Consider the following 27491-nt stretch of genomic DNA (forward strand, 5'->3'; position numbering starts at 1 on the left):
ACGAGGGTGGAGACCTTGGGGCCGGATGGCGCGAAAGGAGTGAGTCAAATGTGTGTGTGTGTGTGAAGGTTAGAGTGCCCCAGAACTTCCTGTGTGTCTGTCTTAAGGCCTGCCAAGTGCACAGTATGAGTGATAAAACAAGCTGTATAGTAGGAGTATAATTAATTTGTTGCCTCACCTTCAACGTGAGAAGATGAGCCCCACAGCACCCACGTTATGGAAGACCTATAAACTGCCATCCCATATGGATAAAGGTGGTACCTGTATAGGATCCATCCAATCAGCCGTGCAGGTTTTTACATTGTGTTGCGTCCAGTATGACAATGTTTTGCTTTATAAGATTCAGCTTGTACTACTTTTTGGCAGAACGTTCTTAGCAGTAGAGTTATTTGTTGTTGCTCTCATCTGCGTCTGAGATTAAACTTGTTATCCTTACAAGATCGACTTGGGCCTTTCTCCCGTAGTGGGTTGTATTCTCTCTGGTGTGAGCGTTCAGGGGTGTGCCTTCAATTGGTGACCCCACCGTGATCCCAGTGCCCCCCCGTATCTACAGAGGTTTCCAGGCTGCTTCTATAAAAGGAGCCGTGCCCACCTACAGTGACTGGCCCTGAAAAAAATGTGTTTTGAGGGGATAAGCAGGAGTCATTTTAAGAAAAGTCCTCTCTGCACTTTCATGCAGGCGCGGCTCTGAGGATAGTGCAGGCTGGTGTTGGAACCCTGTGACTGAGGAGTTCTGGTGAGCATGCACATGTGAGTAGGTTCTTGTAAGAGATAACAAGTAGGGGACAAATGCACGGGGAACTGTGAATGGTGTGAGTGCATAGAGAGTGAGGTCATTGATGTGACATGGATGAGGGTAGGGTTATTCGTTGACAAAATTGGTATTATTGGTTGAGTGGTTTGGTGAAAGTATTTTAAGGTAAGGGAATGGTAAGGCATGGATCCCCTCCTCAGAAGGGGAGGGAGCGTGGTACCACAAGGCAGAATAGTCTTTAAAGGAGGTTCATGGAAATACAAAGGTAGTGGTCTCGTATAAGTAGTAGGCCTGGAACAAGTAGTGGCTGTTAGTTTTAGCGTGTTATTTTAATTTATGATGGTTGTGTTTTGTGGGTGAAAATCGGACCCAAAAGGGGCGGTCATTGTGTGGTGCTGCCTGATTTTCTGGAGCGGTGTGTGGGTGTATGGAACGGTGAGAGAGAAGGGGGGGTTGATTTTGTTCTCATTTTTTTCTGCCATGAGCGAGCTGCTATGTGCATGACACTTTAGAAGGATTTTTGCAGGTTCAGTAAGAAATAGATGTCACTAGCATGGGGGAGGAACACCAATAGAGCACATGCACAAGGCCCTGCCCCTGTACCGTGACAGGGTGGAGAAATATCATAAGCAGTGGAACGCGGAGACAGGAGGAGGGGGATGCTCTGCCCATGGTCAGTACAAGGCTCACACAATAGGAGTATTTTGGGAACACATGTCCACATTTGTCGTAGCGAAATATAAGGATGCAGCTACAGAAGAGAAAAGAGATCCTCGATCTTTGGCGTATGTTCAAAGATGCAGAGGATCAAGGGAATAGAGTAGAGGGGCAGAGACAGAAAGATGGGAAGTGCAGAAATGGAGAAGGAGAAGGCGAGAAGCCAGTTGAGAGTAGGGGATTATATCCCATGACAACATACCCAGCAGAAGGGTACACTAATCCAAGATATCTACCTGCCATGATAGGGACCCCTTCTGCTGTGGTAGGATCTCCTACAGTGCCAGTAACACCACAGGCTACCGCTCTCCCACCTCCGTATACCCGTCCGCCCGAAGTACCAGCATCAGCGGATTACAGGTCTAGGGAGTTCGGGGATAGGTTGACTGGATTACTAACATAACTGAAAAGGATACAGACATACCCAGGAACAGTGAGGGATATAATTACACTGAGAGAGTGGAAGTCTTGGTAAGTGCTGCTTAAAATGGATACTGCAGGTATGAGATGCGTAGGTGTTGAGAAAGAGAGGAACCCGGGTAGGTGGATTATCCTGGGAGGGGAGAATACAGTGTTTGGAGAGGATGTGGAGGAAGGGGGTGCAGACACGTTTATGGAGGATCAGAGCAAAGGAGAAGACAGGTGAAGAGGCGGCTGAAAATACCCCCCAAGGAATAGGTTTATGGACGGGGCAGGTTAAGGAATAGGGCCGGTAGGATGGCATTGGTAAAAAGAAGTGGAATCACGAGGAAGGGTGTGGGAGATGGGGCAAAGCTGCAGATGCCTCTCATTCATATGGGGCAGGGAGGACACAGTATGTGCCCTGGCCCCAAATGGATAAGAATAATTTAATTAAGGCACTCCCACAGCTCACAGCAGGGATGAGCAAGTGGCTATATGAATTTGAAAAACAAACTGCAGGGTTGCCCCTGGCAATAGGGGATCTTAAGAGCCAGTTGGTGGCCGTAATTGGGGATCATACTGGGGACATGTGGGTTAAGGCCAGATTCCCGAGAGTAACCTTGGGGGACGATGCGCATGGTAGAGCATCATTTAATGAAGTTAGGGCAATGGTATGGGATACACTACGGAGAGCCTTCCCAGATACTCCCGACTTAGTCTTTGATGCATTATACCATGGGGCATGATGAGAACCCAGCTAGGTTTATTCGTAAAATGCTAGATAAATGGAGAGCTGAGGCGGAAGGGCCGTGGGATCAATCAATACCATTCTTTTTATTTTGTCATGAAGAAGGGCTTGCCGAAGGAAGTGCAGAATGCGCTGGATAAGATTGTGGTATTGAGGTAAAGGGGTGGCCAGAAATAGAGTATAATAGTGGTCCATTTTAAAAGGATCAAGGAGCGGGAGAGGGAAACAGTGTCAGGTGGATGAAGCGAAATTGGTGGAGAAAAAGTTGGCAAAGGTAGCAGTCCAGGTGCCTGTGCCGACGTCAGTACAGGTAAAAGGAGCAGAGCGTACCAAACAAGTTGTGAGTGCCACTATTGCAGTGCTCTGGGCCGAAGGAGACAAGGACGGTGAGGTGGGCAACAGTACCCCGGGCCCACAGTGGCAGCAAGGGGGGCCAAAGGGAGAAAGAAGAGGATGGTTTGGACTCAGGCGAGTTGGGTTTGGGCAGTCTCATTGTTGGAATTGTTTAAAGTGGGGGCATTTTGCAAAGGAATGCAGGAGCAGGTCTGCAGTGGGGTGTAATTATGTGCCACAGCAACAGGGCCAAGGGTCCCAGGGACCCCAAGGACTAGGTTACCAGCAACAGCGTCTAGGGTACCAGAATCAAGAGTATCCATGGGGCAATACCAAACTCAAAATCAGCAGCCCCAAGCACTGGATGCACAAACGCAGCTCCCGCTGCAGCAACAGCAGGGCAGTGCTGCCCCGGTAATTAGGGTGCCATGCAGGACAGCTGCTCTCTTTGGGAGAGCAGCAGTAGGAGGAGGTGGCCACTTCTCGTTCCCTGGAACAAGCACGTATCCCGATTAGGACAGCCCACAAAGAGCACTTACGTGTCTGGTCTTGTTGATGACTATCCACCCTGAAGAGGAACCGTTGGTGGGGGTGGAGATAGGAAATAAGCTATTTATATTCATGGTGGACTCCGGTGCAACTAAATCATGTATCATGGCAGGAAACTATCAACTATCGGGAAAATATCTTGGCACGCAGGGATTCTCTGGGGCTATTTCCAAGGTTCCATACACTGAGGAGTTGGACGTGAAGGTGGGAGGGAAGGTAGTACGGGTGCCCTTACTATATTCCAAGAGTTCCCCTGTCAATGTACTGGGTAGTGTAAGGAACTCATGGTGGCAACAGCAAAGACAAACACAAGGGATCACAGTTCAGGATGTTTATTAAAATGTAAATGTAGGGTGCAAAAAAGCCTAATCTAATCTAAACCTAAATCTAAGTTGGGAGCAAGCTTCGACCATCAAATGAAAAATAAGGCAGTGCTTCTGGCGTTGTGTCAAAAAAAAGGGGGCCTATACTAAGAAAAACCTATTGTCAATTCCTTACAACTAATTACAAAAAGAGTGTGGGATAAGGGTTCAATAAAGAAAGAAGTGTTCCAAATAATAAGTCAGGATGTGATTGTCAGGTGTCTCCCTTCCCCAAGTTTTGGACACAGGACAAGGGAGAACCTTGGAGCAGAGCACATGCTCAAGCTTTCCCGCACGAGCCAACAGTTCCGTTCCAGTTATCAAGTTCTTCGATGGTTAAATCTCTTTTCAATAAAAAGCCTCTTGCCTTTGAGGCCCTGATGTATTCAACAACAAACAAACAAACAAACAAAATGTTCCTTTGCAAAATGACTTTGGGTGAGGACTTTTCACCCCTGGATCTCCCTCAACCGGGCTCCGACCCACTTGACAAGGGGTGCCATTCACTTCTCCTGGTCTTCCAATGATTCTTATTTTCACAAGTCTTAATGTCTTTTTAAACAGTCCTTCAGGCTTCCCCCGTGATTGTTGGATTCCCTCTGCCTGGTTCACTCTCACCAACTTTTACACAAACAGTTCACAATGGTACTTTAGTCTTCGCCCCGTCTTGTTAGCATCCCTCCGCCGGGTTCACTCTTGACAACTTCTGCAACACTCTGTTCATATACTAGTTTTCACCATGAGGGATTAATGTCCCTTTCTTTCACAATCATCTGTCGGTCAAAGACTTTCAACGGTACAGAGGATTTTACAAGACCCCTGTATGACCAGTTTGACCTCTCTTCACCACTTCTCAAGGCCTTCTGGTTACGGTAGTCTCTTCTCATCAGGTAATCGCCCAGAGTTTCATGTGTGAGCACCCACGTGGCGCCAGACGCCTCTGTTGCAGATTTTTCCCCTCTTCCGCAATAGTTCCTTTAAACCTTTGAAAGTTCAACTTTGGCTGCTTGCTACTTTTCGTTCAACAAAGGTCATTTTCTTATCGATTCACCGGCTGTGATGAACTGCTTGGCTTTCTTCTCCTTCGAGTCAAGGTTGGTACCACAGAGACCAGTGCCTCTCCCGGGCTTGGTTATCAGCGGAGGAGGGTCTCGTGTACCATTGACATCTGCAGCAACACACACTGCCCTTTGTACGCAGTCTTATGTTTCCGTCCGCAGAGGTTTCACGGGCCTTGATCGGAAAGGCCAAGGTCACTTCTCTCCTTGTCACCCTCTCGGTATCTGCCATCTTTCGCCTCCTCTTGAACTGCCGTGTTGAGTTAGCTCTCACGTTGTGTGGTTTGCCTGGCTTGTCCTGTGCTCTTGTGCTCCACCTTTTATCCATGTTGAGGAGGGAAAGGGCTGTCAGGTGTGTGTGATTCTGGTCAATTGCCTGACTTTGTCTGACTCTTGTATTGGGACCTGTCAGGTAAATGGCTCTGGTGTTAAACCGTTGTGTTTTGTGTTGTGCAAAAGTGTTTGTGTCGGAAAAGGGGGCAGTGTTTTGGAATAGGGAAAAGGTGTTGAAAGAAGGGGGCTACTATGTCTCACCCATAAGTGTCCCACTCCCCAACGACCCCCCATCCAGGTGATCCTCCCTCACTGGTCCACCCCCAGCAACTGGATGCAATAGCGAGGGCTGTGCCCTGGCCACCTGGGTGACACATCCCTGGGGACTAGCTAGGGAGACACCTTCAGGTTTCTCACAATAGGGACCTGCTCCGTAAGTTAAACATCACTATCCTTTACAGATCATGGAGTAGTATGTTCCACGCCTGGGATGTGTGCTGTAAGGGCGATGTTGATAATACACACAATGACAAGGTAGGCGGTAGTCAGCAGGATTCCTGTAGACCCAGACATGTTTATCTATGGTATTATGGTGCTTGTCAAGGCAGTGCCCAAGATGGCTAAGCAGTACTGGTGAGTGCCCACTGATTTTATTTTTCACCCAGCTTTGTGGCCCGAGGTGTTGGCAGGAACGATATTGGCTCTGGACCTGCAGGGGTTGTTAGTTTTGAACAGAAGGATTGTCCTATTGGGAATGGATAGGGATGGGTGTGAGTGGTGCACAGTGCTCTGTGTAGACCCAGCAGTGCAGCTAAAGGAGATGACGGATGACGAACTGTTTGAGAATAATGACAAAGAGGGCGGAATAATAGTGGAGATTTGTATTCCATGTGACATAATGATACAGTATCGAAGACTGCAGTGTCCTTTAATGGCAACAGTAACTCCATCCCCATTTTTCAATGAAGATTTACAGCACGTGCATTCACAGTTGTGGACTACGAATCCACATGTAGTAGGGTTATTGAAAGATGTAACACCTGTGCGTATTACCCTGAAGCCAGGTGTGGTGCTGCCCAGGGTAAGACAATATACCCTGTTAAGAGAGGCGCAGGAGGGCATTAGAAAAACAATACAGGCCTTACTGGATCAGGGGATTATCGTGCCATCTATGTCCCCTTGCAATACAGCAATATATCCAGTTAAAACAGCAATGGGGCAATTGGAGAATGATCCAGGACTTGTGTCCCCTAAATGATGTGGTGCAGAAAGAGTTTCCAGCAGTCCCGAATCCTGCAACAATTTTATGTAGCATCCCCAAAGAAGCCACGCACCGGGTTTTGCCATTTTCCATTCAGGGTGAGCCCGCACAATGTTTCTCGGCTCTTCCATACCCCCCTCTCACCGCTGGTTTAACATTCCTATCACTACAGTTGCGGCTGGGCTCAGGGAGGCCTTGGCCTCGGGTTTTGCGGGCGACCTTGATTTTCTGGCTGCAGTCTTACTGTCCCCACTGACTCTCTGGCTCCCCTGAAACCCTCTAAACCTCGTGCCTGAACCTTGCACCCATGGTTTACAGAGGTCCTGGCAGTTCTTCGCCAGCAGCGCTGACGTGCTCAACGTAACTGGCGGCTAGCTTATTGCCCGCTTGCTTGGCTTTTCTCAACGCCACGTCAGTTTACAACTCGCCATCTTCAAAGTGAAGCAGGTCTATTTGCCTGGATGTATTGAAGCCACTGTAAACTCCTCCCGGGATTTGTTTAAAGTGGTGGAGGTGCTTTCAACCCTGCCTTTGGCAAATTCACTCATTCCTTCTATGCAACTCTGCACTTAATTGTCCAATTAATTTCAAGACTGAATTGGCGCAATACGGCAGAAAATCTCTGACTCAATGGCTGCGGATATGCAGGAAATGGTGACCTCAGTGGATGTACCTGCCCCAGTTCTTTGGGAGGTATTTCCCACTTTTTCTAGGGAAGATGTTATCCTGGCCATTCGCAGTCTGAAGTCCATCTCCTCGGCCGATCCTATTCCTCTTGGAATTCTGAAAGAGATTATTTCCTCTATTGCTGCCTCAGTGACGTCAGCAGTGAACTTGTCCCTCACCCAGGGCTATATATCTACTCCTCTTAAGTACACGTTGGTGATTCCGCTTTATAAAAATCCAACCTGGACCCTCTTCTTCTCTCCAATTTCCGCCCTTTTTCACTACTGTCTTTTTTCTATGAAGTTGGTTGAAGCTTTGGTTACCCCTCTTCTTCACTCTTTCCTTGTAGGCGCTTATGTTCGGGATTCTTTCCAGTCAGGGTTCGGACCTGGCCGGGGCACTGAATCTGTCTGGGTCTCTGTTCTGGATGATCTGGCTCAGATTGTAGACCAGGGGGCAAGGGCCTGATCCCCTCGGATCTCTCTGCGGCCTTTAACACCGTTGACCACTCCATCCTGGTCCAGCGACTCGCTACAGTGGGGATCACCGGCCAGACCCTGAAATGGTTCTCTTCTTTCCTTGCTGATCGCTCCCAGTCCCTCTTTCTTTCTCCATTTGTCTCTGCCTCTTGCTCTCTGACCTGTGGTGTCCCCCAGGGATCTGCTCATTCTCCCTTTCTCTTCAATATCTATATCTTACCTCTCATCTCGCTGATGCACTTGTTCGGGTTCCGGTGCTATTCCTATGCTGACGATACATAGATTCTGATGCGCCTAGATTTGCGAAGGCTGTCGACACTGCCTTTTGGCAATCTCAGTCTGGATGGGCTCCAACTCAATGGTGACAGACTGAGGTCCTGATCGTCGGGGCCCCACCTGAGACATCGCACTGGTCGGCTGATTTCTGGCCGCCCAAGTTGTGCATGGTGCCCCAGCCGGTTGCTGTAGTTAAAAATCTTGGTGTTACGGGCCGGCGTTCACCTTGTCCTGTGCGGAAGCCACTGCCACCTGTATCCTTAGCAGCTCGGCTCCATAGTGCAGTCGGTTTCCCAAGTACGGCTGCCAGGAAGGTCAGGAGGGTTGTAGCGCTCCCCAAAGGGATATGGCATAATGCTGCTCCATTCTATACACGGTGGCAGCTACCGTGGAAGTTAGCAACACGAAACTACACTTCCCAGAAAACCTAGCTCCGTGCTGTAGTTCGGCTATGGAGCCTCGCATTAGCTTGCCCCGCCTCCTTTACTGATGTATTCCGCAGTTGCAGCCAGGACGCTGCTTCTGTTTACAGCTACTCCCGGCTACTAGAAGTTCCTCCTTCAAGTGCCAACCCTTTAATTTTTTACGGCATCGACCCGGATTTGTTTATTGGACTCGTTATTGGATTTCCCTGGCTTACCTGTCTACCCGTGTACCGGACCTTATCTTCCTCGAACCCGCACTAACGTTTTGCCATTGTTCGTGTACGTACGTGTACCGAACCCCTGCTTGCTTCCACGGACTCCGTAAAATAAGGTTCTGTCTTTGTCTTTGCCTGCACGTGTATCAGACCCCTATTTGCTCCCGGACTGCTCTTCTAGACGTTTTTGCCATTGTTGCTGCCCGCTAGTGTGCCAGACCTTGCCTGCCTTCGAACTACCTTCCTTCCTGAACTACCATTCCGTCTGGTTGTTGCCTTCATTCTACAGTCACCAGTGGTAAGACTATTCTGCTTTTGTGAACTGAACATTGGATTGAACTTTGTTTTGCCTGTGCACTTAAGGACGCTCTGCAGCTGTGCACCATCCCGAAACCAGTGTGACCCTCGTGCCGTTCAGGTATTAGTATCCTACTAACATTTCCCTTTTTCTTATTTTATCCCTGCCGTTGTGTTCTGATTTCCTCCAACCATTCAGTCCTTCTCCACTGGTAAGATCCTGTCCACCTCCTGATTTATGTCATAGCTTAATCCAGTTAGGTTCTAAGTCTTGTTATTTTCCTAGGTGATTTCCTGTGTTGTGCCATACTTTCCATACAACGGGAGGAAAAAGCTCAAGTATTCCATTGGTTAGTAAGACTTTCAGGGGATAAGTGCTACCTTCAAAACACTTACTTGTTGTTCTTTCCTTTGCAGCCTGGTCCGTGGCGGTGCGTTCTCCCCGTTCTTTTGGGTGATCGGTCCACTTGCCTGGTTATTAGACCGCAAGAGGTCATATCATTTAGAAGGTCTTATTCCCTCACAGAGAGGAGGCTTGGGTGGAAGCTCCACCCAAAGTTATTCAAGCAACTTCCCGGTTTTCGGTTCTATTCTCCGGTTTCACGCACTCCTCTCACCGGTGAGTAACACTTGGTGTCAAGTTTTGAGCTTCCCTTTCCCTGCTACCTCAAATAAGTACTGTTTGCCAAGGGGTACACTTTAAGCTCTACACTCTTCGCAAAGTTCTCCCTTTTCTTCCCGTGGGACTTCGTTCCGTGGTGGTTTCTTCTTTGGTTACTTGTTACGGCCTATCTGTTGCAGCTCTTGCAGATGCTTCAGAATTTAGTGGCACAGCTTGCCATGAGGGCCTCTTGGTCTATCTCAGTTTCAGGTGTTCTCAAATCGCTTCATTGGCTCCTGGTGGCCAGCCAGATTTAATTCAAGGCTCTGTGCATTGTGCACCATGCCTTTTATGGCATCGGCCTCAAGTTCTTGCAGGAGAAATGTCACTGGGATGTGCCGGCTCGCTCTTTGAGGTCAGCCAAGACAGCCTGTATTTTGGTTCAATGTATTATATGCGACCCTTTGGTGGGCCGTTCCTTTTCTGTCATGGCCGCACGGTTGTGGGACTCTCTTCCCCTGCCTCTCCATCTTACTGAGGATCATCTCCAGTTCAGGCGGGCTGTGAAAACGTTGCTTCTTGCTGCCTAACCATTGGCTTTGGTTTTTGGATTTTTCTTTTCTGTCTTGGCATAGTTCTGCTTTAGCGCCGTGATGCCCCTCGGGGTGAGAGTTTGTACTTTATAAATGGTTTAGCATAACATAACTGTAGTGGATTTGAAAAATGCATTCTTCTCGATTCCACTCCAGGAGGAGTCTAGGTACCTCAAGGCATTTACGCATGACCAGATGTGGTTCAAACACACTAGATTACATCAGGGGTACCGTGAGAGCCCAAGCATATTTAACCAAATACTGTATGCCGATCTAGGGACTATTCAGGTGCCTAGCATGATTATCCAGTACATGGACGATCTGTTAGTGTGTAGTGGCAGTGAACAGCACTGCCGAAGGGACTCCATTGCACTCCTGCAATTGCAGGCTTGTAAGGGGTATAATGTTGACAAGGCTACATTGCAATATTGTCATCAGGAAGTAATATATTTGGGGCAGGTCATATAGACAAATAGGAAGAGGATATTACCCAAAAGGGCAGTGTCTGTATGCAACACCCCTAGACCCGCCTCAGTTAAGGAGATGCAGATGTTTTTGGGCCTATGCAATTACTGTAAGGCCTAGATTTTAGATTTTGCAGCATACACAAGACCACTCCTATAGGCCCTTAGGGAAGCACAAAAGACAAAGGAGCACAAGCTACAATGGACTGCTGAAATGATTAGGCAGTTCGATTTAAAGGAAGTGATTAGTGTGGCACCCGTACTGGACCCCTCAGATTACACACAGGAATTCTTTGTTCTCACATTCGGATGGTCAGCCTATGACAGCATTGTTGCCGCAAAAAAGCACTATGGGCCACACGTCATTGATCTATTATAGTGGCACTCTGAATGCAGTGATGCAGGGGCAGTTCACATGCGAACAAGCCTTGGCAGCTGCTGCTTTTGCTATAGAGAAAAGTTCTACAACCGCAATGGGGTGGTCAATAACGATGTATGTGGAACATTCTTTGTTTGATATTCTAGAAAGGTCATAATCTACCCTGACTACACAGGTCATTGGCATATGAGATCATTATCTCTAAACCTTATATTAATGTGGTTAGTTGTAACATCATGAATCCTGGCACCTTTTTAACAGACATGCCTACTACAAAGGACCTGACGGCGCACGATTGTGCCACGTATGAGGGGGAGGAAGATGATACCACCAAAGCAAGGGATTGTGCATTGACGGAGAGAGATACTTTTCATTGACGGGTCATCCACAATTGATCAGGAGGATGGACAGAGATGTGCAGGGGCAGCAGTGGTACGACTTGAGGGATGGAACTACAAGACAGTGGTCATGAAAATGTTGCCTACACACTATTCTGCATAAGCGACAGAGCTTGTGGTGCTCATTGAAACACTGAGTGTGTCACAAGAGTGCCATGTCGCGGTATAGTCATACTCGGCGCACGTTACAACAACGGTACACGCTGGTCTACCCCGCTGGAAGAAGAGGGGTTTTGGAGGGTGAATGGATCCCCAGTGCCACATGCAGTGCTGTTAGATATGCTGATGGCTTTATCGCAGCCATCTGTTGTGGCGGTCGTCAACTGCGTCGCCCATACTCACAAGACAGACAAAACATTTAGGGGGAACGCAGCTGCTGAAGAGGCATCCAAAATGGCAGCGTATCTGCCACATGAAATGCCCACTGAGTACGTTGTGACTGCCCCACCCTCAAGCGAGCATCCAGTGTCTTACACAGCATTACCCATCTCCCAGATGATCAAACTACAAGTAAGGGCACTTGAGAGGGAGAAGGAGTTGTGGTTATGGAGAGGGTGTAAGCAATCTCCGACAGATTTGTTATGGGGGCAGGAAATCTCTGGGAAGACAGAAATGTCCCAAGAGCTGCTAGCAGTAGCATTTGAACAATTACACTACCTGTCTCACAGTTTGAAGCAACACATAGAAGCAGACATACAGGAGGACTGGTTTGCACCAAACATGCAGGAAAGCTTTACAGAAATGTTCATAAATTGCACCACATGTCAAAGTGTTAGTATAGGGATGACACTACAAACGTTACGGGGTACCTTGCCTCACCCTGCTGGGCCATTTTGTGAATAACACATAGACTACGCTGATATGGGTGAGCGTTGTAATGGATTCAAGCACCTCAGTGTCTCTCTCTTTCTCTCTCTCTGTCACTCTCTCTCTTGCACCCTCATTTCTTTTTCCTTATTGTACAGTGTACGCCTTGTAAGTTTTTCCCTTTTTTGTTGTCTTGTGTGTCTGTGCTTCTCTTTCACGAAAGAAGAAGATGGACGCGACTAATGTACATAGTTTAAGTAGGGACCAGAGGCGTAGGGAAACAAATCTGAGATTGTGGAAATATATCTATTATTGTGGGTCAGTACTTGCTTGAGGATTGTGTGTGATATTGCTAGTACTTCTTGGAGTGTATTGGGGAGGGTATTATAGGGGGAGGTCCTATAAGGGAGGAATGGGGGAAATAGGATTGTATATTATCCAAATGGACCGATACATATAAATGTTAATAATACACATCGATTTACATGTATCAGTACAAATGTGAACACTAATATCAATAATGGAAATGGATTTAATGACTCCAGTATGCAGCTTACGTCTGTGAAGGAAGCGGAGAACACGTTGTTTACAATACATAGGGGATTGTCTGCCACTGTGGAAAGGTATAATAGTATTTCTGACAGTACTACTGGAGCAGCCATCCTTGAGAATGTGTGTAGAAGAATGAAAAGAGAAGTACAACGAAAGTATGACACTGATCAAAGGGTGGGTTTTGAGGTGTGTGAGGTGGTCAAAGAGGCAACAGAGCCAAGGGAGAACCCTATTCTAGTAATGAGACCCTGCCACCAAAAGGTTAACCCAGCAAATGAAAATAAAACTACATGTCCCAGAAACCACCAGGAGAAACAAAACCAAGGAGGGGGCAGAGACAGAATTAAAAATGGAAAATGGCATAGGTACAACCCAATCATGCCGCATAGAGATAGGTATATCAGAGACTGGCACTGGTACAATACAGTCAACCCGCATAGAGATAGGTATCCCCCGAAACGTACAGGTTGGGGTCAAACAGTGCATGAAACTGGGTGGAAGGAGGAAAGAAAACGCCCTGCAGGTGTGGGGAATGGGAGGGAAAACTGTCTGGAGGCGGAATGGAAGGGAGGAGCAGAGAAGGGGTTAAATGCGGCAACAGAGAGCTCACCAGGTGTTTCTGTTTACAGTTGCAAGCCAGGCCGGAGACCAGAGAGGAATGGGTGGAATCCCCAGGTGATTTGCACTCGGTGTACTAGAAGGCTCACTGAGAGGCCCGGAAGAGATCCCTATCAGAGACGGACTTGCTGAGGAGAAGCGCCGGCCGTCAACCATTAATCAAGGACTGTGCATTCCGTGTGAATTTTTCCTTTTTATTTCTTAACCCATTGAAAAGAGGGTCGGACAGACTGAAAGCTAATGTCTGTGGAGAAAAGAATTAAGTTGACTTTATTTTCCATTTAACGAGACGAGAAGCCAAGTGGAGCTTCCTTTGAACTCTGGACTTATTTAACCCTTTCACGGAAACCAAGCCTCGTAAAAACTAATACTGTTTGATGTGCACACTGAGGGCTGTTGGTAAGGTTAACACCGCAATAAATCTTGAATTGTTAACCCGGCATCCGACTACAGCCTACTATTTTACAGTGGTGGCAGCGGTGGGATTCAAGAGAAGGCCCAAGCAGAAGACATGGAAGCTGTGCTAAAGGCACTCGCAGAAGGGCAACAGCAGCTGCAGCAACTTTTACAAGTTTAAAGTCACCAGGCGCAGGCAGATCGACAAGCACTCCAACAGGCCATACAAGTGCAAAGTGGTGCCCAAGAGCGAAGTCAGGAAGCCTTAAGAATACTGGAAGAAGCAGTGGGCATGACCCAGACGCATCCAGTAATACCGGCTACGGTATTACAAATATACCAAGTAGGAGAAGACCCCAGTTTTTTCTTTGTAAATTTTGAGAGAATAGCTAGAGCCGCCCAACGGCAACAGGACAGATGGGCCTTCTATCTAGCTCCCCTGCTCACAGGGGTAATGCAGGGGGCCTACCAAGCATCTAAACCCACAGGAGACACTCCTTATACTGATATTTAAAAAAACTGTTTTGTAAACACTTGGTATGGATGAGGAATCTTACAGGCTCAAGTTTCGAGAAACCTGATTGAAACCAGAAGAAAGCTGAAAACAATTGTTCTACAGAGTGCAAGATTTGGTGGAAAAATGGCTGAAAACAGGCACAGCCACAATAGAACAGATTAAGGATAAAGTAATGATGTAACAATTCATTGATGCCTTACCAGGACCCATTCACAGGTGCGTAAGGCAACATCACCATCTGTCATTGGCTGAGGCAATGGACGTGGCAACAGCATATCAGAAGGCAGGGAGCACCCGACCTTTCCCTGCCACCCAATTGAGACCAAGTGTGGAAGCTTCCCAATTACGCATTGGAACCTATAAAGGGCCAGGAACTGAACCCAGGAACAAGGGAGAACCCCGACCCACTAATGGGGCTGGCTTAAGCAAAGGACCGGCATCCCAATGTTTCGAATGTGGAGAATGGGGTCATATTGCGCAATTCTGTTCCAGAAAAACAAAAACTGAACCAATGGAAATCGGGTCCATGCAAACACAGGAATACAGAAGGAAACAATTGCCTTATGTGATAGAGGTCACAGTGGATGGACATCCCCGTCAAGCAATGATGGACAGCGGAAGCCGACAGACGGCCATACAGCCCCATGTGAGCGAGCAAGATCGTGAGAAGGTGAGAACCATTGACATAAAGTGCGTGCATGGGGATGTAAAAGGGTATCCAGCTAAAGAAATTGGGCCTCATGACGAGTTGGGCGGTAACGCCGGCGCTATTAGCGCTGGCGCTAATAGCCGTACCGCCAAACCCCCCGGCGCTATTAGTGCCGGATCACAGGTTTGGCGGAAGGGTTATTGCCCATTCCCCATTGGGCCCCTTCGAGAATTCCTCATTCCCCATTGGGCCCAATGGGGAAAATGTGCGCTATTACTGTGGGCGGATTTTCCGCCTGCGGTAATAATGCCGAAAATCGGCAAATTTGCCACAGATTTCCCCCCAGCTCAGAGCTGGGGAGAAATCCGCCAAAGCCATGATCTGGCAGACCCTTAAATGCAGCGGTAATAGCGCTACCGCCGCATTTAAGGGTTACCGCCAGACTAGTGATGAGGCCCATTGTGTTGGGATTAGAGGGGCAGGAGATACCAATCAAAGCAGCCATTATTCCTACCTTGCCCGCCCCGGTGCCAATAGGAACAGATCTACCTGAATTCGATAGATGGTTAAGAGAAGCCCCGTTTTCAAAAACTGAACTATTGGGGGCCTGTAGTCGGGAAACATTAGCCAAGACCCTGAAAAGGAGAAATCGAGTGAATCAGAAAAGATTATAAAGACATTTCCATCATAGACTGGAAAGTGGGGGACCATATGCCTTTATTTCAAACAGAAACAGGGCTGGATGAAACGTTAAAAAGGGCCAGGGAACAAGCTCTAGACACTAGCGGGGTCCAACCTACTACTCCCTACTTTAAAGAGAAACAGGGTTTGATCTATCGAGTAACCCAAGGCCCTGATAACATAGAGAAGGAGCAATTGTTGGTTCCCCAGTCCTACAGGAAAGGGCTGATTCAGCTGGCACATGATCATACCACAGGGGGACATCTAGCAGAGAACATGACTATAAAAAGGGTGTTACAAAATTTCTATTGGCCCGGAGTTTACGCTGAGATAACCAAATATTGCCAAGAGTGTGCTATATGTCAGAAAATAAGCCCCCATATACCGGCACTAACCCCTTTACAAAGAATGCCCTTGATCAAAGAGCCATTTCAGAGAATAGGGCTTGACATTGTGGGTTCAATGGAACCTACCAGCCGAGGATACCGGTTCATACTAGTGGTAGTGGACTATGCCACTAGATATCCGGAAGCATTTCCATTAAGAGGAATGTCTGCCAAACAATTATGTGATGTACTTTTGCCATATTTCGCTAGAGTGAGAATTCCACTGGAGATTGTGACAGACCAAGGACGTAATTTTATGTCAAGCGTCATGAAGGAAGTATGCAAGATCCTTGGCATCAACCATTTAAGGACCTCTGTGTACCATACCCAGACAGATGGGCTGGTGGAAAGATATTATAAAACCATCAAACAAATGATAAAAAGAGCAACCAGCCCCACTGGTCTTGGGAGAAAGTACTGCCATGGGTGTTAATGGTTTTACGTGATACGCCCCAATCCTCAAAGTGGTATTCCCCATTTGAATTATCATTTGGGAGACAGCCAAAATCTATTTTGGGATTACTAGAGGACACTTGGGAACAACAGGAAGAAACAACCCTAACGGAATATGTGAATAAACTAACAGATCACCTGGGAAAACTCTGAGACTATGCTCAGGAAAACCTGGGGCGGGCTCAAGAAAAGCAAGAGAAGTATTATGATAAAGGAAGCAGACCTAGGACGCTTAAATAGGAGACAAAGTGCTGGTGTTATTACCCACTCACACAAACAAAATGCTCGCCCAATGGAAAGGCCCATATAGTATAACAAAGGTGTTGGGCCCAGTTAATTATGAGGTAGAGCAACCAGGTAGACAAAATAAACATCAGAACTATCACATTAATCTCCTCAAGTTATGGAAAGAAGGGGACTCGGCAATATTGTGTACGACTCTGGCAGAGATGTCGGTCCCGGAACAAATGGTCACACACTCGGCTGGTAACATACAAAATCTGGGCTTGGGGGAACAATTAAGCAACACCCAAAGAATTGAGTTATTTGACACCTTGGGCCCTGTAGCAGAGGCATTCTCGGGTCTACCTTGAAGGACTAATATGGCTACTCACTCAATCCCAACCGAGGCAGGCAAGATTGTACGCCTCCGACCCTACAGAATCCCTGAAGCAAAAAGAGGGGAGATAGCACAAGAAATAGATAGCATGCTGAAACTAGGTACCATTATTCCCTCCAAGAGCGCATGGTGTTCACCGGTGGTACTAGTACCCAAACCAGATGGTACCACCCGGTTCTGTATGGACTTTAGGCAACTAAATGCCATTTCCAGATATAAAGCCTACCCTATGCCCAGGATAGATGAACTAATAGAGAAACTGGGAGCTGCATCCTTTTTGAGTCCCTTGGACTTAACCAAAGGATACTGGCAGATACCGCTCAACCCAGCGGATCAGGAGAAAACAGCCTTCTCAACACCTCAAGGACTATTTCAGTTCACGGTGTTACCATTTGGGTTGCACGGGGCTCCTGCCACTTTTCAGGCCTTAATGGACAAGGTACTGAAACCTCATGAACCATACGCGGCTGCCTATTTGGATGACATAGTGATTTTCAGTAAAACCTGGAAGGAACACTTAGAACATCTAATCAAAGTAATTACATCCTTACAAGAGGCAGGACTGCATATCAACCCCAAGAAAACCAAGCTGGCAGCTAAAACTACCAAGTATCTGGGGTATTCTGTAGGAGGTGGGGTAATCACACCGTTGGTTGACAAAATACAGGCCTTGAAAAAATTATGAATACCGGAAACCCGGAAAGAGATCCGAGCCTTTCTAGGGTTCGTGGGGTATTACAGAAGATTCATACCGCATTTTTCTACCATAGTGGCACCACTGACAGACACCTTAAAAACCAACCGGCCACTTGAAATCACTGCAGAAGCTGTGCAAGCTTTTCACCAATTTATACAACTAATATCAACCCAACCGGTCCTACACTGCTCTGACTTCTCAAAAGACATCTATTTACAAGCTGATGGTGCGGTCAAGGTGCCGTGATATCCCAAGGAACAGAACAAGACCTCTGTCCAATAGCCTTCATCAGTAGAAAACTTCTCCCACATGAGATACCATACTCCACCTTAGAAAAAGAATGTTTGGCAATAAAGGGGGGCGTTGATTCCCTTTGTTATTACTTACTAGGTCGAAAATGTACCATCTTTACAGATCATGCCCCTCTCCGTTGGCTAGCCACCCAGAAATACTCAAACCATAGGGTCCTTAGGTGGTTCTTAACCCTTCAACCCTATCATTTTGTTACAGTACATAAACCCGGAAAATATCAGCTAGTCGCTGATTACTTGTCCAGGGCCTTGAACATTCCCGAACGGCCTAGTTCCCGGGGGGAGGTGGGAGTATGTGAGGTGGTCAAAGAGGCAACAGAGCCAAGGGAGAACCCTATTCTAGTAATGAGACCCAGCCAACAAAAGGTTAAGCCAGAAAATCAAAATAAAACTACTTGTCCCAGAAACTACCACAAGAAACGAAACCAAGGAGGGGGCAGAGACAGAATTAAAAAGGGAAAACGGCATAGGTACAACCCAATAATGCCGCATAGAGATAGGTATACCAGAGACTGGCATTGGTACAATACAAACTGTGCATGAAACTGGGTGGAAGGAGGAAAGAAAACGCCCTGCAGGTGTAGGGAATGGGAGGGAAAACTGTGTGGAGGCGGAATGGAAGGGAGGAGTAGAGAAGGGGTTAAATGCGGCATCAGAGAGCTCACCAGGTGTTTCTAATTACAGCTGCAAGCCGGGCCGGAGACCTGAGAGGAATGGGACGAATCCCCAGGTGATTTGCACTGGGCATATTAGAAGGCTCACTGAGAGGCACCAAAGAGATCCCTATCAGAGACGCACTCGCTGACGAGAAGCGCCGGCCGTCAACCATTAATCAAGGACTGTGCATTCTGTGTGGATTTTTCCTTTTTATTTCTTAACCCAGTGGAAAGAGGGTCAGACTGACTGAAAGCTAATGTGCGTGGAGAAAAGAATTAAATTGACTTTATTTTCCATTTAACGAGGCGAGAAGCCAAGTGGAGCTTCCTTTGAACCCTGGACTTATTTAACCCTTTCAGGGAAACCAAGCTTCGTAAAAACGAATACTGTTTGATGTGCACACTGAGGGCTGTTGGTAAGGTTAACACCACAATAAATCTTGAATTGTTAACCCGGCATCCGACTACAGCCTACTATTTTACAATGTGATCGAGGATATTCATCACCCCAAGTTCAATAATTCATGGTACTCTGATATGAGTGGTGTGGGGAGAAACGCTGTGAATGGGAGCTGTTGTGTGTTCACTCATTCCGCACACTTCGGCGGCTCCCAATTATAGAAGCACAATGCCTTGCTCATCTTGCGCTGTGCAGAATAAAAGGAACGTTCCAGGCGCACAGTGTACAACTGCAAATGGTGTGCCCAGACTTTTTCAAATGCACCGAAGACCGAGGGAACATCAAGTATGTGGAGTTACCCTATCTCATGGTGAAGGGGCGGAAATATGTCAATAACAACTGGCAGGGCAGCACGCTACCTTGCTTGGCAGAAGGACTGGTAACATATAGCAAGGAAAAGATTAGCACGAATGGTCAACTTCTGTGCGCAGATCTGGACAGAGCATATCACAAAGCTGACGTGGATTCGAACGATGGAAAAGCAAGTGCACAAGGAAGAAGAATAAAGTCTCTGGGCCTCATTACGAGTCCGGCGGTAACCGAGGCAGTAAAACCGCCTGGGTACCGCCCGACTTGTATTACCATTCCGCCTCCGTGATTCCCAGAATTACCGGGGCATTACAACCCCGGTTTTCCGGGAATCACGGAGGTGGAATGGTGTTAATCCCCATTCCCATCGAGTCCTACGGGACTCGATGGGAATGGGGATCATGGAAACACCGGCAGCATCTCGTAATGCTGCCGGTGTTTCCTCGTCCTCCTGCAGGCGGGCGGTGTTAAACCCGCCAGGTCAAACTTGGTGGGAACATCACCTCCCGCCTGCAGGGGTCGGACTCAGGCGGTCCAGAAACAACGGTGGCGGCGGGTTTACCGCCACCGTTATTTCCGGACCGCCTGGGTCGTAATGAGGCCCTCTGTTTCCGCAGCAAAGGTGCAGTTTTTATTGGCACAAACAAACATTGCAATAAAACTCTCTTGATCACAGATATGATGAAAGGAACAGCAGCGCTGATGGATTACTACTCGATCTGTGGCTGACAAGCTTACTTGCATCTCGCAGCATCACATAGGGGCTGTTGTTCGCTGGCCACAATGCATTCCGCGCTCTTAGTAATCCCAGTAGAACACCTGAAGGGGGGGGAGTACTGCTTGCAAAGGGGTCAACGAATTTCCCCACAGTACAAACTGAAGATAAGAGCTTGGTGCCCACACAAGAGCCCAACATCCGGCTAGGGAAAAAGACAGTCTCAGCAACCACAGAGGATGAAAAGATCAAATTACATTTCTAAAGACTCTTGCACATTGATTGCTAAAATACCAGAAGAATATAGGTGTTTCAGTTCACCAGAATATTTTTTTTACTTCTTTAGAGTTGCTGGGAGTGCAGACTGCAGCTAATGCCAAATGACTGCAAATAGTGAGGTGGGAACTGGTTCAGCTTGCGAACGACACAGAGAATGGGTTCAACGTGATCAAGGTGATAATTAGTGTACTGGACTATTGCAACTCACTCTATCTGACCCAACCTGGCTATCTGACTGGGCGCCTGCAGCTGCTCCAGAATGCAGCTGCAAGTTCTATCACTCGTCCCCCGTTCGGAGCCCATATGACTCCTCTGCTGAGTCAACTGCACTGGCTCCCCGTTGCTCACCGGATTATGTTCAAGTCTATGTGCATAGTGCACCAAGCTTTTTATGGCGTGGGAGCAGAATATCTGCAAGCCAAGTTCATCCGCTATCTGCCTACTCACTCTCTTCGATCGCATGGCACCCTCCAGGTTGCAGTGCCCCGTTTTGGCTAGCCCGTAAGGGAGGACATGCCTTTTCAGTTGCTGCCGCAAAAGCGTGGAATGACCTATCCCTCTCCCTGCGGAAGACTATTGATCACTTCACCTTCCATCGGAAACTGCAGACCTTGCTTTTTTAGAAACAGCAACTCGGAACCACTCATCTCTCCAGTGCCATGATGCCCTCGGGCGAACGTGCACTAAACAAATAGAGTTAACATAACATAACAAGGTTGAGTTGCGGGCGTTAAGACTAATGACAATTCAAAATCGCTACGTGCTGGACATGTTAACAGTGATGGAGGGTGGGGTTTGCAAATAATTTGGTGATTCCTTTTGCACATTCATGCCTCCAGAAGACGCAGAAAATGCATAATTATCCCACATCATTGCAGCCGTCCATGGCCTGGGTGTTTGAATGAAGGAGGGAGGAGTTCAGGACAGTAATGGGCTGAATATGACATTTAACTGGGCTCCTTCGTGGCTAGGAGCAATCGTGAAGATGTTAATGCCTATCATTGTGTTCATCCTGGTCATTTTCTGCACTTGTCAGCTGGTTCTTCGATGCTGTGCCACTGTGACATCTGATAGCGCAAGAATTATGGCATCAATTGGGGGTTCAAAAGCACCTCATGATACAAAGAACGTAGTACAAACCGATGTCCCACAGGGTGGCCCGAAGTATGAAATGTTCCCCATCCCGTATGGAGATTAAGTTGATCCTCTATACCATACTATCATTTCCCCACTCTCTGATCTAGAAAATGACACAGAGGTTTGGGTTGATTTGCCGGGGAGGGGGGATTCATTTACATGACTGTTTACCTGAAGATTACGCGTGTTGGGGGGAAGAGTTTGCGATCGGTGTGCTGGGCCTGTGTGCCAGTAAAGACGAATAAGCCATATGTGGATTTGGAAACTGGGGGGTGGGAGCACAGAGCGGATCCAGAATTTGTTACTGTAGATGTAACAAAAGGGGGGAATGCTGGGAAGGGGTCAGTCCCGTCCTCACCTAGGTTCTGTAAAGTAAATCAAGATGCATTTGAGGCTCTGTGATGAGCCATGGGGTAGGGTAGGACAGTGAGAGGAACGCCTTCCCATCCAGCAGAACCCCATGTTAATATAACCAATTATAGTGTAACTACATGGTGTTGGGAGGGATACATTATAAAACTAGGGCGGAGACCTTTGGGCTGGGTGGCGCAAAGGGATTGAGTGAAATGTGTGTGTGAAGTGCCCCAGAACCTCCTGTGTGTCTGTCTTAGCGCCTGAGAATAAAGGGGAAGTCCCTCAAGTTTCGAGGAGCAAGTCCTGGGCACACTTTCGGCAAAAATGCCTGATTCAGATCAATCAAAATCAAAAATGTTCACAAAGTGCAATGTTTTAATGAAAAGTAAGTGTTGAAGAACACAGTGATTTGATAATCAATTAAACATATCAGGATTAACAAGCTGATTTCATTCATAAACATAAAGGTTATCATGATTTGCATATTGAGGTGTCACATTCAAAGTTAGATAACTAGTAGGGGCAGATATCTTTGTTGAGAAGATTGTTAAACCAACACAGGATGGTATGTCTCAAAGTGTCTTCTTGTGTTTTTTACGACGCGTTTCGGGCTAGAGGACCCTTCATCAGGTAAATGATATCTGTTGGTCTCAGCTGTAAGTGTAAATAACAATGTGTAAGTGATAGTAATGCATGTGAGATTAAACTTGTTATGCTTACAAGGTCAACTTGGGCCTTTCTTCCCTAGTGGGTTGTATTCTCTATGGTGTGAGTGTTCAGGGCATGCCTTCAGAAAATATGCATGTTAGTCCCTCATTGGCGGTCTCTTATCTGTAAAACACACCCTGAGCTACTTCTATACACATGGTGTAAGACACTCTTCATAGCAGAGAATGTGGCAGTGGAAATAAAACTTTAATACATTGTATGTAAAAGTGCATGGCAGGCTATTCTAATTGGTTGGCAGTCCAACTCCAACCTTGGACATTCGGCTTGCTAGCAGCATGTACAAAGAAACAAAATCCAGGTACTTGGCGATATATCATTTTTCCCCTTGTTTTTTGTTTTTTTTTAAAACCTTTATTTTTGGTTTTTTTTGAAAAACAAAACAACTACACACCCACATTAGGGTGGTTTTAACTCTGCGCCATGTCCCGCTTCCCCCCTCCCTCTCCCCACCCCCTGCTCTCCTGCTCAGTCTTGTGACTCCTATGGATGTGCTGCCTTGTTCTGGTTACTTGAGACATGTGGACGGTGCTGCTAGCTCTGTGTCTTCACGGCTGGCTTGTTCCTGCGCCAGAGGTGTCTGCTCGAATGTCAGGTGTCTCCTCAGCTTCATTTAGCAGGAATTGTACTAGCGGTCCCCAGATGTCAGGTGGGCGGGCATGTAAGGGTAGGGATTTAATAAAGTCCGTTTCCACATCCTGGCAGTAAAGAATGTCCCTGCGCCAGGCGGGGATTGTTGGAGGTGGGCCTCGACCCCAGGCCATGGCCACCCTCCTGCGGGCCAGTGTCAGCAGGAGTCCTGCCAATTTCCTTGACGGGGCGGAAAGTGAATTTGTCAAGCCGAGTAATGCTGCAGTTTGGCTCGGTTGTATCTCTTCGCCCACTATTGCTGCTGTCGTCTCTAAAACTCGGGTCCAGAAGGGTATTATTTCGGGGCAATCCCATGCGAGGTGGACGAAGTCTGCTGGTTGCGTCCCACATCTCTCGCAGTTCGCAGCCGCCTCAGGGTGGTGTCTGTTAGCTTTTGCTGGTGTGTGATAGGTCTGGTGGAGGAAGTTGAAATGAATTAGCTTGAGGCGAGAGTTGAGAGCTATTTTCTGTGTTTGTTTCAGGATGTAGGTCCAGTCCTCGTCTGGAATAGTTTTGTGCAGGGACCTCTCCCATCTGGTCTTTGCCTGAGTAAGGTTAGGTGTCGTATCCGTGATGATGGATTTGTAGATTTGCGACACCAGCCTGCCCTCGCCTTGCGCCTGTATGACATTGTGTAGTAGTTGCCAGGTTGGGGGTTGCTGGGGGAAGTCTGGCAAGAGAGCTTGTAAAGTGTACCTGGTCCTGAAGTATAGAAATACGTCAAGTGCGGTGTTGCCGCCTTTCAATTTTGCTTGTTGTGGTGTTATGAAGCCGTCCTCCGTGAAGAGGTCTCCCAGGGTCTTTATTTGTAGTTTGTCAACCCACTGGTGAAATACTTTCTCAGATGTCAGTGGAACCCCTGGGATAAACTTTACGGGTAATAGTGGAGAGTATCGTGATTGTACCCCGTATATTTGAGCTAGTCTCTTCCAGACTTTGTACGTTGCAAGCATTGCATTCATGGTGTGGTTGGGAACGGGAATTTGGCTGAAGACGACTGCTGTTAACAAGTTTGGTGTAGCCAGGGCTCGCTCCACTTGCACGTGAGGCCTGATTGTATGGGTGGTGTACCAATGGCTGAGGAATTGTGCCTGTGCTGCCCAGAAGTACTTCTCCAGGTCTGGGAGGGCGAGTCCACCGCTCGTCACTGGGAGTGTCAGTGTTGCGTGTGCCACTCTGGCTGGTTTGCCTGCCCAGAGCAGCTCAAGGACCATACTCTTCAGTTTTTTCAGGAAGGTTTGGGGTAGCAGTATCGGGATGTTGGTGAATAGGTACAGCAATTTTGGCAGAATCACCATCTTAACTAGGGAAGCTCTCCCCCAGAGCGTTAGTGGTAAGGACTTCCACCGCGTCACTTTATCCTGGAGAGACTTAACTACCTCTTCGTAGTTGTCACGGAACACCTCGTGGTAATTCAGGGACATTTGGACCCCCAGGTATCGGACTTTGGACGTTTTCCATGTGAGCTGAAAGTCATCAATGAATGGTTTGGTAGCAGGGGTCAACGGGAATATAATGGACTTTTCTGGATTGACTTTCAGGCCGGAGGCTGTTCCAAACTTGACTACTTCCCTCATGACCGGGTTTAGATTTTCTTCGGGATCTCGGATAAACAGTGCCACGTCGTCTGCGTAGAGGGATGTAATGAGCTTGTGTGGTCCAATCACGAGCCCTCTTCGTTGTCTATGCTCTCTTAGGTTGGAGGCCAACGGTTCCATTACCAGGGCGAAGATGAGTGCCGAGAGCGGGCAGCCCTGTCTGGTACCCCGTTGGAGCTCTATGGGAGCAGATTTTGCCGTGCCTACGATGATGTTGGAGCGTTGTTTGTTGTACAATAAAGAGACAAGTTTGATGAAGCGAGCGCCCAGCCCCATTCTGGTGAGTACAGTGAACATGAACGGCCATTCCACTGAATCGAATGCCTTCTCGGCGTCGAGGAGGACTGCGATTGCTTGACTTGAAGGATCGAGTGCTTCGATGACGCTGAACAGCCTCCTGATGCCAAAGGTTGTATTACGGCCCGGTATGAAACCCGCCTGGTCTGCCAGTACCAGGGTGGGCATCAGTGGAAGAAGCCTGTTGGTAAGCACCTTCGCGAGTATCTTGTTGTCAAGGTTGAGGAGGGAGATGGGTCTGTATGATGCACAGTCCTCTGATGGTTTGCCTGGTTTGTGCAGGAGGATGATGTTGGCTTCGCGGGTAGAGTGGGGGAGGGATCCCCTATCCAACGACTCTTCGTACACTGCTGCCAGAAGGGGGGCGATGGTGGGTGCAAAGGCTTTGTAAAATTCCCCGGTTAAGCCGTCTGGGCCGGGAGCTTTAGAGTTCGGGAGGGATTTTATGGCAGCAGTAATCTCCTCTTGTGTGATTAGCCCGTTTAGTGGTTCCCGCAGGGGCTGTTCAACCCAGTACAGTTCAGTGTCCTCTAGGTACTCCCTTGCGGCGGTCGGGTCTCCGTTGTGTCTAGTGCTGTAGAGATCTTGATAAAAAAGCCTGAATTCTTCTGCCATGTCTTCGTCGGTGTGGGCTATTTGTCCCTGTTTGGTCCTGATCCCTTCTATCGGGGGCAGTTTGTTGTCAGCTCTGACCAGGTTTGCTAGAAGAGCGCCCGGTTTTTGCCCTTCGCCGTATTGCCTGACCAATCTGTCGCGGTTTAGGAATTTCACTTCGCGATCGGCAGCGTTCCTGAATTTTTGTAGCTCTTCTCTCAGAGCGACTGAACTTGTTGGGTTGTTTGTGTTGGTGCTTTGAAGTTCTAGCTGCTTTAGCTTCTTCTCGCTGGTTGCCAGCTCCCGTCGTATGAGCTTCAGGATGCCATTTTCTTTGGCATGGCAGACCCCTCTGGTGTAGCACTTTAGAGTTTCCCAGAGCGTGCTGGCTGAGGAAACTGACCCTGTGTTGGCTTCTAGAAACATTGAGATCTCCTCTTTCAGTTCCGAGGCAAAGACCTCATCTCGCATGGAGCCTGTTTTGAAGCGCCACCTCAGTAGGGGAGGTTTGGGATTAGCTGGGTTGAGGACGAGAGTTACCGGGGAGTGGTCCGAAAGAGTTCTTGGTAGGATATCGCATGAGCCGCTGGTCCATGGGCCGTTCCTTGAAGTGAAAAGGTAATCGATTCTGGAGCTCGAGTTGTGCGGCGCGGAGTGGAATGTGTAATCTCGCAGCTCTCCATTAGATGCTCTCCAGGAATTTTTCAGGTCGAATGCTTTGCATATTTCTTTTATTTGGAGGCAGGCTCTGGACAGAGGATGTGGGCTAGCGTGGGATCTGTCCTTCACCGGGTCCAGTACTGTGTTCATGTCCCCACCCCAGATTATGGTTGCGGGGTCTCGAGACGAGAGATGGGATAGCACCCAGCTAAAGTTGTCGGGGCCGTCTACGTTTGGTGCGTAGGAGTTGACGAGGGTGATTTTCTGACCTTCTATGATGCCACTTACGAGGACTGCCCTCCCTTCGGAGTCTTTGGATATGTGGATAAGGCGGAAGCCGATCCTCTTGTGTATAAGGATCGTGACCCCTCTGGAATATGACGAGTAAGAGGAGAAGTACCTGTGGCATCCCCAACTCTTGGCCCACTGGCGGTCCTTCCCTGGGAGCAAGTGTGTTTCTTGAATCATGGCTATGTCCACTTCGTGTCTTCTGAGGTATTGGAGGATTTTCCTGGTTTTCGATGGGACATTGCCTCCTCTTATGTTCCAGGTTATGACATTGAATGGAATAGATTAGGGTCTATGTTGATTCGTCGTTTATGTCTCAAGGTTGCTGGTATTGCAGCTAGAGATGATCTGGCGGATTGGATGGAGTCGGGGGGTTCGGAGGCTGGGCGCTGTGCTGGCGTTGGTGCAGCTGGGGGGTGTGGGGGAGATGGCGCGGAACCTGGACGCTCCTCACTGTTGAACCATTGTGAGGATGCACACCTCAACTGGAGGTGGTGTGGTGTACGTAACTTCCCTCCCTCACGCGGGCAACCCCCAACAGACCCGCAATGTTCCCCTTTCATCAACAAACAGTGAGGGTTGCTGTGCTTGGGGCACTAGGTGCCTCCCGAGGGTCAGGGGTGGCTCTCCTGCAAACTAGGAGTGTCTCTCTGCGGTAAAGGCTTGCGTGGATGCGCTGGAGGTACGAGTTCATCTCTCTTAGCTGCCCGGGACGATTAGTTATGGTGGTTCTCTGCGCCTTTGGTTTTCGCGCTGCGGCCTGGGGTTGTTTGGGGCAGGTCTGCAGCCAGCAGGGTCCAAGTAGTCGTCGGCATCATCAGGTGTGTGGAAGAAAAGTGCTTTCCCATCATG

This window comes from Ambystoma mexicanum, chromosome 1p (assembly GCF_040938575.1).
Source record: "Ambystoma mexicanum isolate Mex_15411 chromosome 1p, UKY_AmexF1_1, whole genome shotgun sequence".
NCBI classification, from domain to species: domain Eukaryota; kingdom Metazoa; phylum Chordata; class Amphibia; order Caudata; family Ambystomatidae; genus Ambystoma; species Ambystoma mexicanum.